Source organism: Protopterus annectens, chromosome 5.part0 (assembly GCF_019279795.1).
Source record: "Protopterus annectens isolate FY-2018-M chromosome 5.part0, PAN1.0, whole genome shotgun sequence".
NCBI lineage: Eukaryota > Metazoa > Chordata > Ceratodontiformes > Protopteridae > Protopterus > Protopterus annectens.
In genome coordinates this window covers 12,502,793-12,514,983 of record NC_056735.1, presented here as the reverse complement: position 1 = coordinate 12,514,983, position 12,191 = coordinate 12,502,793, and the positions used below count along the sequence as shown (strand labels likewise).

The 12,191-nt window shown below is 38.7% G+C and overlaps 1 protein-coding gene across 1 annotated transcript in view; it reads left to right on the top strand.

The window, feature by feature from the left end:
- The window catches only part of SFT2D3 (SFT2 domain containing 3), a 337,681-nt gene extending 326,187 nt beyond the window's left edge, over positions 1–11,494 (top strand). Inside the window, exon 4 of the mRNA XM_044072066.1 lies at positions 10,391–11,494. The gene's annotated coding sequence lies outside the window, so the exon portion shown is untranslated. The remainder of the gene's footprint in view (positions 1–10,390) is intronic.
- The last annotated feature ends 697 nt before the right edge of the window (positions 11,495–12,191 follow it).

The following is a 12,191-nucleotide window of genomic DNA, read 5'->3' as shown; positions in this document are numbered from 1 at the left end:
TAGCACCACATCACAAGTCTGGCTATTATAGTGTCAGACAATAATTTATAGCTGATGACATCACCAATGGCTGGTGAGAAGAAGATCATAGTAGGAGTGTCTCACATGCTGGTCTAAAATGGAGTCTTAAATGTCAATCAAGTGAACACACACACACACACACGCACACACACACACACACACACACACACACACACACACACACACACACACACACACACACACACACACACCAGCTGATCAGAGTGACAGTAGAACCCCTACTTAACTATCTACAGAGCACAGTACTTAATGTAAGCACCACAGCACACGTCTGGAATTTATAGTGTCAGACAACACTTTATAGCTGATGACATCGGCAGTGTCTGTTGACAAGAAGATGGTAGTAGAAGTGTCTCATATGCTGGTCTAAAATGGTATATTGAATGTCATCCAAGTAAACACAAACATACTCACACCAGTGGACCACAGTGAGAGTAGAACCCTACCTATCTATCTACAGAGCACAGTACTTAGTGCAAGTGCCACAGCACAACTCTGATTTTTGCAGTGCTGCTGAACAATTTATAGTGGATGACATCCTTACTGGATGTTTGCAAGGGATGTTGGAAGGCCTGTAAGACATTGCTGGGTAAGCATGTACAACTGTCAAAATATCAGTTCTGCTTTTGACTGGATTGATGATAGTAGGATACAGACTGGTGCTCTTCTGATTATGCACACACTTACACATACATAAAGACACACACATAATGCGGCTGCTGTGGTAATTTCACACACATGTAAATATTTTGTTCCCATCTTCAAAACACGGTGGTTAATGATTGTAACACCCCTGAAGTATGTTGCTGCCTTACCATAGTGGTCATCACTATATGATGTGGATTACATATCCTGTTATGAAAGTAGTGTGCAAAGTGCATATTTTTGTATTTCCTGTTGTGTTTCCAAAGTGCAGGTATACTTTAAAAGACAGCTTTTCAAACTAGATGCAAAATGCTGTCAGGAATGCCTGTAGCTGAATTGAGACATATGCAGCTGTTTCTCGGTATAGTTGTGCACATTACACACTTATTGCCACATACAGACACACATTTTTTGTGATCAGCATGGATGCAACTGTGCATGTACAGTGTTCATATCTGTGAAGAATTGCTGTCCACATTAATACATGTATAAGGCAATTTGAATGTCTATTGTCAGTATAAAGGTTTGGATGATGATAACAATGCAGTTGTGCTACTTATTCCTGTAGTGTACTTGACATCTGGGAACTAGTATTGACATACCAGTTTTGCATGGGTTCAGGGCACACATGAGTCAGTGTAAATATGTGTTCAGTCAGTAAACAGTGTTTTTACATGGATTATAATAGGGTGAAGATTAACTGGGCAATAAACTTAAGTACGACATGCGAATCAGCACTTTCCATAGCACACTGCTGAGCAGCTGGTTTGCATGATTGATGTCAAATTGCACATGCGAGATATACTACTTGAACTTGAGAAGTACCTATCCATATTGGCTATGGTAGAAATGGCTAACAAATACTATAGTGATCATAAGTAGTTCATATCAGAAATTTTGTGTCATAAATTTTAGGACATTAAAAAAGTATTTATATGGCTTACCCCCTCTGCATGTAGTTAAGCAACAAGCAAATGTGGTTCTCTGCTTTATTGAGAAAATTATAAAAGTTCTTTTGGTTCAATTTCCTCCATGTAAGCATGCTAAGTGGAGAGGCATGGCAGTCAGCACTTTGGACAGTACTAAGTGGAAGAAAAGCAGCTGTTCCCTAGTTGTCTCTGTGGCAGCAGATGTAGCAGTAGTGAGCTCTTATTTTGAGCACAGATGCTACAGGGTTCAACTCCAGCTCAATCTAAGTTTTTACATATGTATTGATGATATAATGAAAAAATTACAAATTATAATTTTTGCACATTTGAGAGGAACTGACTTCAGTGAAGTACTGTTTAAAAACAAACACTACTCAATTCATTTATGTCATCATTATATATATGGATTTGCATATTTATACATTCAACATTCTAAATAAATTTATATGACATTTTTAATAAAACTGCCTTTATTCTACTTTAACTGTGAGTTTCCTTAGTACAATGGGTTTAAGCAGCATTGGGCAGAGATAACTGCACCAAGCCATTGGACATGAACTATTCACCATTGCTTGGCACTGGTGTGTGATGAAATTCAATGCAAACACAGAAGGCAAAAAATGAAAGGCTTCACTGGGGATTTATTATTTATATGTGTGGTATGTGATTCTATTTTTTACCAGATTAAAGGAGTGAAAATGGTGAAGATAGGAAAGTGGTGAAATAGGGGGCAAGCAGGGTGAAGAACAAAGAGAAAGCAATATAAGAATGTGCAGGATGGAATTAAGAAAGAACCATAGCTATCCACTATTTCAGCAGTGTAAAATGAACATGGATAGAATATTGCATGAATTTGGACTGACACCTCAACAACGATGGGTGACAAAAATGCAGTTTTGGAAAGCAAATTGGACTGAATGAAGTGTGTTGAGAAGATACATGTGCAAAGAGAAGAGCTGTGTATTGGACGATAATTTTTTTTTTTGGGACAGGTGCTCATTATTGAGTTTTTACTTCAGTAAGAGAGGAATGTTGGGTAAGGGATGTAGGTATGTCTGGAACAGGTAAGTAGGGTAGGTGAGGAAATGGATGCAGACAAACAAGACAAGAGACAGATGATGAGGAACACAACAGGTTGGGGGACACCATGATTGCAGATAGGGAGGGAACATCAGATGGGGACAGTGAGAATCTAGTCCTCATCCTCAGAAGTGTCATCACTGTCCCCTTCCTGACCTTGTTGGAGTGTTTGATGTTTTCTTTTGCCCAGCATTCTGGTGAGTATCTTTTCCATTCAGCTGAGGTGTGCACCAGTGGTACTCTCCATGACCTCACACATCATGCCTGGCATCTCCTGGCAGGTGACAAAATCACTACCTCTGCCAATTGTCCCAGAGGGTACCACTGCATCAGCTGCTGGGGTAATGCTACTTGATGTGGATGGCCCAGGTAGTATAGGGGCTGCAGAGGCAGTACTGCCAGGTTGGTCCCAGATGTGCAGCACATTAGTGGTGCAGCCACTGGAGGGGTGGTAGGCTGAGCCAAACTGGTTGGCCTACCACCCTGTGCTGGAAATCATTTTGTCAGTTGTCAGAAATTGATGACATCAGAACATTATGACCAATATATAAAAATAAAAAAGAGAGATAATGGGTAGAGGAGAGAGAAAAAAAGCAAAAAGATAATTAGAATCATCATATGTCACATACAATAAATTAATACAATGTTGTTGTGTCTTTCGTCTTTTCCCGGTTAGGGTTCGCCACAGCGGAACTCCAGTCCACTAATGATTGGCAGTAGATTTTTACGTGCCGAGTTGCCAGCCCTGGCGCACAACCTTCAACGAAGGTACTCCCATTCATGCATGTCTCCACACAGAAGACGCTTTAGCTGAGAATCGAACAGGGCAACGTCTTACTGTGAGGCGACAACGCTACCGCAGCACCACCACCGCAGTAAATTAATACGATATAAATGATAAATTTGCTTTTACATTAACTATACTTTTTTAACAACTGCAAACTATATTGCACATATGCTGTATAAAATAATACAGCTTAAGTTAACAGCATAACATGTATGCCAATTTTGGTGAAGTTATTATGCAATATTTTTTAATTATTTTGCAATATCTTTGTTACCTGTGGGATTTGAACCTATAACATTAGAATACACTATTTAAATTGATTCCTACAGGTGGCTTGAGCTACATAATGAAACATGTATGCTTGATTTTACAGTAAAGATATGCATGCTTAATTTGCTACTATTGTATCGAAGGGCAATACTTTGATAAAATAATATTCTTTTGTGCTGCATACATATCCCTTGCTTCTCTAAGTCTTTCCAAATACTCAGCTTGGGCATCCCTGTTCACTATCTCCTGGGCAGCTGTAAAAGAGAAAGGGGAGAAAAAGAGAAGAGCATTATGCATACCAGTCTTGGCTATATCCAGCTTGCTATATAAGTTAAAGTATCTTTATCTGTATACTTACACAAATGTGAGATGTCAGCAGTCCTAAACTCATCCAGCCACTGGGTGAGTTGTGCCTGCTTGTACCTTTTCAGGTCATTGTAGTGATGCTTGCATTGCTCTCTAGTGTGTGGAATGTCAGTTGCACTGGAGACAGACTTGGCCAGACTATTCTAAGCCTCCAGTTTGTACTGAGTCACAGTACAGACTCCCTGCAGTAGCCTATGGCTGTGGCACTTTACAGGGAGTCCAGTGAATATTTTGGACTCTTCTACACCCCATCTTTGTGCTCTAAATTAGGCACCTTCCCTTCTAGCTCCTGTCATGTCCATACAAGTCAAACAGGAACAGTTGAGAGTGTTTCCCACCAATTTGTGTTATCACATTTTACAGCTAGTGCACAAACCCATACAACCATGCTAACTGTGTTTGTGTGGTGTTAAGCAGAGAGCAACAGTGCCAGACAGAGAGGAAGGCAGTTTATGAACTAAGAATGGTAATGTGACAGTTGGCATTAGTTTTTGATTTGGATGCTGCTGTACGTATTAGTTGATTTAACTTTGTAGACATGTTAGGGGCATACATTTTATGACCTGACACATTTTTTGTATGGCTTTACACACTGATAAAAGTGATTTGTGCAATGTGGGATTCAAAACTATATATAATAGATAACACATATTCTTCCACATAGGTGTTTTTTCATCCTTGCCACTGAAGAAGTGCTTGTCAGACAAGCTCATTAATTCTGTAGACACATGATAGAGTGTGTGGTTAACCATGTATGTATGTGAGCTGACAAGATCCTGGTTTCATGTGTATATGACTATTATTGAGGTATAAAGTCCATCCCAGGACAGAAAAGTCTCTTTTAAGTACAGAAAGATAATTATCACTATACCCTCAGTCACACATATAATTCATATGATCTCCAGTGCTATACATAGTTATTGTTACTTATAATTATCTTTGGATTATACTCTCATTTAGAAAAATGAGTGGACAAGCATTAATAAAATTTAGAGTGTGCTAGATTAGAACCCTGGCCTATCAGAATTGTGGACATTAACTTATATAAGTTGCTACAGGGTAGGTCAGGTTAAAAGTGTGCTTTTTTACAGTCATTACTGTGCAGAGTGGTTATGCGGTGGTGGTGCTGTGGTAGCATTGTCACCTCACAGTAAGACGTTGTCCTGTTCGATTCTCAGCTAGAGCATCTTCTGTGTGGAGGCATGCATGAATGGGCATACCTTCATTGAAGGTTGTGCGTCAGGGCCAGCAACTCAGCACGTAAAAATCTACTGACAATCATTAGCGGACCGGAGTTCTGCTGTGGCGACCCCTAACTGGGAAAAAACGAAAGACACAACAACAACAACAACTGTGCAGAGTGGTTATTGCCACTGAGACCTTGTTTGTCAGATCTGATCATTAGTTACATATATACATTAAAAAGTTGAGTGTTTCATCATGTGTGTGTGTGTGACATGAAAGTTCAGAAAATAAATGTTTAATTGTCAAGCCATAATTCTACTGATACCCACAGTTACACATTTAATATATATGATCTCCTGTGTATGCCTAATGCACGTGCATATTTTTTCTATGTGTACTTATTTTTCTATTGTGAATTTTTATATAAACTAAAGTGGAACAGCAGTAAAAATTTGTTTTACTTTTATGTATTAGAACCCGGGCTCACATGTATTGTAACCCTTAATTTACACCTGCTGCCACAGGAACAACTAGGCAGCAGCTCTATATTTTCACATTCATTAGTATGTAAGTGCACAGACCACTGTGCAAAGCTGCTTAGCATGTTTGCTTGATAGAAGACCACACATGATACAGTGTTTCTGTTTTGAAATTGACAAGTGTCTGCTTGTTGTCTGCAAGTGTTCGTAGCCTGCTGGTGCTGTGTTAGCTTACCAACTGCAGCTCAATGGCACTTAGCGGTATTGAATGATGGAAAGCAAAAGATGCAACAATGTATCCTTTTTTGAAATTGTCAAGTGTCTGCCTATTATCTGCAGGTGTTCTGGACCTGCAGGTGTCGTGGAAGCTTGCTGATCACCGAGCAATGCCGTTTAGCATATTTGCACAATGGAAGGTAAAAGATGCAACAATGTATTTTCTTTTGAAATTGACAATGTCTTCTTGTTATCTGGGCCATTACACAGTGTTTGTGCAGAGGTGAGTAGCATGAAAATGAGATTATCAAAGCTCAACATGCATGATTATTGTAAAAATTGTTTATTACATTTCATTACTAAAAGATTACGTGAGACTTGAACCCTGGTCTACTTAATGTGCTGCATGATTCATTGTATTTAACAGATGTGCTACACAAACACTTGATTCACATCTGTAATTTATGTTGTTTTCATCATAGAAGCGACTTTCATCAATTTTAATTTATTTTGTCATTTCACAGTATTTACACTATGTCATGAGTCATGCAAATATTATTATTTAAAAAAACATTAAAAAAAGGAAACATAAACAACATTACAAATTACATTTTAACACCACTGATAGATTTTTACATGACTTTGGATATGAACTGTCAGACTACTGAACCTACAAAACACAGTAAGGGTTTCTTATCTCTACCATAGAAACAGCTTAGCAGCAAGAATACAAATCATTGTGCATGCAAGCAACTCCCATTTCCACCACACTATTATAAAGACATATAACACTTGTACAAACACTTGTACACTCTTAGTTGTTTGACATGTGTTGTTTACATATTTAGTGCAATGAATGATCACACAACCATTTATGAGTACTGCTTGTACCAGTGAAGCTCTGTCTTCTTTGTATATTGTGTTCACTCCTTTCCTATGTGTGCTGTAGACTCAGACATGCAGTCTATACTGCATTTTGTATCATTGCCCTTAAAATGTATTAGAATATTACAGTAAAATACAGTCTTCATTAAAGGAAGGGGAGTTTGGCTATTAGTGCACAGAAACTGGGAAATGTGTGTGTTCATTTCTGTTGCAAAGCTTGCTACAATTACTTCTACACTTTGAAAGTGTATCCTGGGTGGCACATCCAGAGCAGGTAAGGGAGTCTGAATTGTTGTTGTGCATTCCTTCTTCCTCCTACTAATCATTCATAGTTGTAATCCATTAGCAACAAAAACTGAGGTAGTGCCTACACTCTGTTCACATCTGCTACATGAAGCCAAAAGTTTGGGATTTAGCAATTCTAATTAGTTCACACCACATTTGCATATTCACCATACTCAGAGGCCTGAATCTACACCATAAGAAGGTAACAATGTAGCTAGGGAACTTGAAGGTGACAGGATTTGTGTATTTATATAACACAGAGGACTGATATTCTTATTGATTTATATGCACAGGAGGCTTCTGATGTTGCTAAGATAGTTTTGTATTTTTTAAGTACATACTAGATTTGTTAACATGTCACAAAGAAAACTTTTATATGTATGCATTAGGAGATTAAATTGTTCTCTGTATGCATTTCCTATAGTTAGCTCTTGGCACATGAATTTTGGCATGCATTGACTTTCACAGGTAGACAGCCTTATTGACTGTCAGTACAAGTGTTATTGTTAAAACTGGTTATCGTACAGTCTTCTATCTTATTTCAAGGAAATGTAAAGTATTATACTGTCAATGACACAGGGGTGTTATGCTTATAAGATGGCCCATAAACACCTCCATGAGAGTGTGGTGCAGTGAGAGGTGAATAAAAGTGATATACAATTGAATTTTGTGTTGTAAATGTGTACACATTTTATGAAAATTGTGTTGAAGGCATTTGTAAAAAGTGCATTATGTGTTATTCCTTGGATTGTTCAAATTGTCATTTTCCTGTTTTTTGGGGTAGGGGAACCAAATATAACTTGTATGTTGCCACAGTAAAGGTTGGGTTTCAAGAGTTTTGTTCTTGCAGTTTTGTACTCATCTTGGTATTTCCATGGTAAACAATACAATACTCCATTGGTATGTCTTGTTTCGGACCAAACATTGGTTTGTGTGTGAGTGTGATATGTTACAAACACAACAGACACACTTTCTACTTAGTTACAGTAGCAAGTAACAGTATGCAAGGATCTGCCATTCATTTGTGTTCCTAGACATTTATTTTCATATTCCATGTTTAACACTTACCTTGATAGTCCAACAGTTACAAGTGTTTTACTTTGAGGCTGAGTCTGTTTAATACTAGCAGTACACACCCATTACATTGATAAGTAAAGACAATTCCTGACATCAATGTTACTGTGTATCCATTGCCTCTTGGGCAGAGTGATGGCATATTATGCACACCTATGTCTACCTACACCCACAGTAGCTGGAGGTTCCCCCTCTGACACTTTGTGTGCGGCGATGGTGACCTTTCCAGTGGTGGTGGAATGTGTGCCCCTTCCATTTGGTGTTTCTGCTGCAACTGTTTTCTCAGAATAATATTGTGAAGGATGGCACAGACAGTGAAAACTTCAGCACATGTAGAGGGATTGTACTTCAGGGCTCCCCCCTGACGTATATATGCACTAGAACCATGACTTCAGCAGCCCAAATACAGGCTTTATGATATTTCTTGTTTGAGCATATGCCTCATTATAGCGTTCTTTAGTGGGTGTGTGCATTTCTGATGGGCGTCATCAGCCACGGCTCCAGTGCATACCCTGCATTCCCCAGTAAATGACCTGTGGGATATCACCCCTGGAAACCTCTAATAGGGTTGGGAGTTGTGCCAGATAAGTGCGTCATGGTAACTGCCAGGGTTGCCAGCACACACATTCAAGATGATTCCCTTAGCATTACACACAACCTGGCATTTAATGGAGTGGAAGCCCTTTCTGTTTATGTACACCCTTCCCTGACCCCCGGATGGTGCTTTAATTACAATGTGCATGCAGTCTATGGCACCTAGGACTTCAGAGAAGTGTGCTACAGGTAGAAATCCTGCATAGTTGTAGCTTTGTCCACAGGTGTACAGGGAAACTGTATGTAATCACTGGCATGTTGGAGCATAGCTTTCAGGAATTGATATAGGATCCCAGATGCTGATGCCAGTCACACCCCTAGCATATCCCCTGTTGGCTTTGGAAGGTTTCTGTAGCTAATATTCTTAGTGGTACACATAGCTTAGTCTCCAAAAGTATTCATTCACCTGGGTTTGCCCTTGCTGTCAATTGTGGATGGCAGAGGTTGCAGAATTCCATTAGTATCTCTATCCACCCTGTAGTGCTCTACAATTTCCACATCGTACAGACCATGGAAAGTTAAACAGGGTTTAAACACTCTTCTCCTCCATGGCTGAGGTCTGTTAGCAGCAGCAGCAGCATACACTTGGGCCCATTGCTCATACACATATATAAGAACAACTTCAGCCCCTGACATTGTTTCTTTGTACAGTAGTTTCTGTGGCTGTATTCTAACAGGTTTTGGAATTCACATGGAAAACATACACTGAGTCTACACAATTGCTTTATAGCTTCTTGAATAGCTCCTCCATCTTGGATTTTTGATTAGCCTAAAATTCAGCTACTTATGCTATAATTAGCATGCAACAATGTTTACCATGTTTGTGGGGCTCTAAGTGTCATGTAGAGCTGCTTACTGAATACAAAACATGTGCTATTGTGTACGTGTTGCAGCACAATACACACATGGTCTTAGCAGACCGTGTGGGCTTTATTGAATTCACACCAATGTGTGTAAATCTGTACCTGCACCTATTCAAACACTGAAAAAGCTTTAGGGGCCACTTTGTTCCATGCAATGGGACTTCATTGAACTTCCTCAATTGCAGAACTTTAAACATACATTGGTTGTTGTTGACACTTTTTCTGGCTGCGTAGAAGAGTATCCCTGTGAAAAGAATGATGCAAAGACAGTAGCAAAAATTGTTAACAGAATTGAACCCAATAATTCCATGTTACATTTAGTCTGATCAGGGCACTTACTTTACCAACCAGGTAACACAGCAGATTTGTAAAATTCTGAATGTGAAATTGAATTTTCATTGTTCCTATAGACCACAAGCTTCGGGTATAGTAGAAAGAGCTAATTAAACCATTAAAACCCTTTAGTTAAAATTTGTGAGCAGACTGGTCATAAATGTTCAGAAGTGCAGTTAGTACCACCAGAGGATCGTCCCCTCATGAAATCCTCTGGGCAGGCTCATGAGAATACCTTCTACACCCCTCCCCAAGAATTTGGAATTACAAGATGTTGATGAATCAGTTTTTTTTGTTGTATTGTAAAACTCTTTGTTATATCTTGTAGAAATATCACAATTCTGTTTTTGTATGCAGTGCAGTGACCTACAGAGCAAGAAAGTCGTATGTTGCAGTCCAGTGATTTTGTCTACATTAAAGTACACTCCTGGAGATACACACTCAGCCCAGATGGAAGGGATCCTACTTCATTTTGCTCACAACTGCTACTGCCATCCATTGTGAAGGTCTTCCCACCTGGATCCATGTGTTGCATCTCAAGGAGTCCCTCCCTCATGACAAGAGCAACCAAGACTCCATTGATATTATTCTATGTGAACCAATAGAACATATCACCAGCAGATCCAGACAAAAAAACAGGGACATCATTACCTCTGGAAGTGACAGCCAATGTTTTTCCACCTGGACTAAATTCAGAACTGACTGTGAATCATTTGCCATCCAGACTGAATCCAGAAGTGATGCAGTTGAGTTGTCCTTTGTACCAGACCAGAAAGTGAAATCATGTGACTCCGTTACTTCATCCTGGCCTGCAGTAAACTTTACAGACCCTTCGTCTACATCAACAGTATATTTTCTTGCTTCTAAAGCCAACATAAAAGGTTCATCATATTTTTTGGACACTGACACAAACAGCATCAGGAAAAATGCATAATCCTCATCACAGGAGAGACAGTAAAGACATTCTGAACCCAAATGGAAAAATAGATGCTTCCTGGGTTTATCGTGATACTGTTAAAAACTGCTTTTAAAGGACTTGCTCGCATGGATCTTGATAATGGGGTCATATCTGTAAAAGGAATTATACCTGTTTACAGGGTAGTCAGTTCTATCTGGCAGCTGAGAAAACTGTCTAAACTAAGTAACTCCACCTTTGACTTAATTAATTTGATTACTCAAGAGATGACTGCCAGGCACAATGTGGTGCTCCAGAACCAAATGGCACTCGATTTCACCCTCAATTCTAAAGGGGGTACTGCGCACTCAACAAAACAGAGTGCTGATTGTTTACTTCTGATAATACTGGTGCTACTCATAGACACCTAGAAATAATTCAAAAAGTTGCCAAACTTTGACATGCCAAAGAAGCTGATAGTTCCCAGTAGACATAGTTAACTAATCTTTTTTTCTGGGCGGGAGCACATCATAGGGTGGAAATAAAGTATTGCACAATTTTAGTAGATTGCATGATAGAGTATATATATATATATATATATATATATATATATATATATATATATATATATATATATATATACATATACATAAGGGGAATGTGAAAACAAATGCAAAGATGGAGAATGTGCAACTGAAAATTATTTACAGTATTCAGGTTGTGTTTTTATTCTATCAAGACATAGGCATGTTTTATTGTTACTAAGAGCATATTTTTGAAATGACTGCATAAAATTGTCATTGCCAGGGAAGGAAGGAAATCGCATGTGACGAGTGTTCTATAGCAAGTGAAAAAACATCCACTCATCTGAGACCCTGTAGTCATTGTCCAGTCATAAAAGAAATATATGATTTGAATGATGCTTTACAGCATGAGATGAGGGAATGTGAAGGGCGAGATTCACAGAAGAGGAGAAATGTTAGACACTGTATTTCATTTTAATATGCTTTCATTACAAAATGGATTCCTGAGTGTTTTTCGGTATATATCTGATTATTTAATTCCTCCCAAATATGAAAAATGCTATCATGGCAAAGTGTAGAAAGTTCTATTCTTTGCAGAAAGTTCATTTATGGAATCGTAACTTATACCTAATATAGAAAGCCATAAACACAGATTGAGTTGTTAGTTAGCAGAATTAATGCTGTAGTGTTAGTTTTTAATTGGTCAGTGGTTCTAAGATTGATACAATAATGTTGTTTT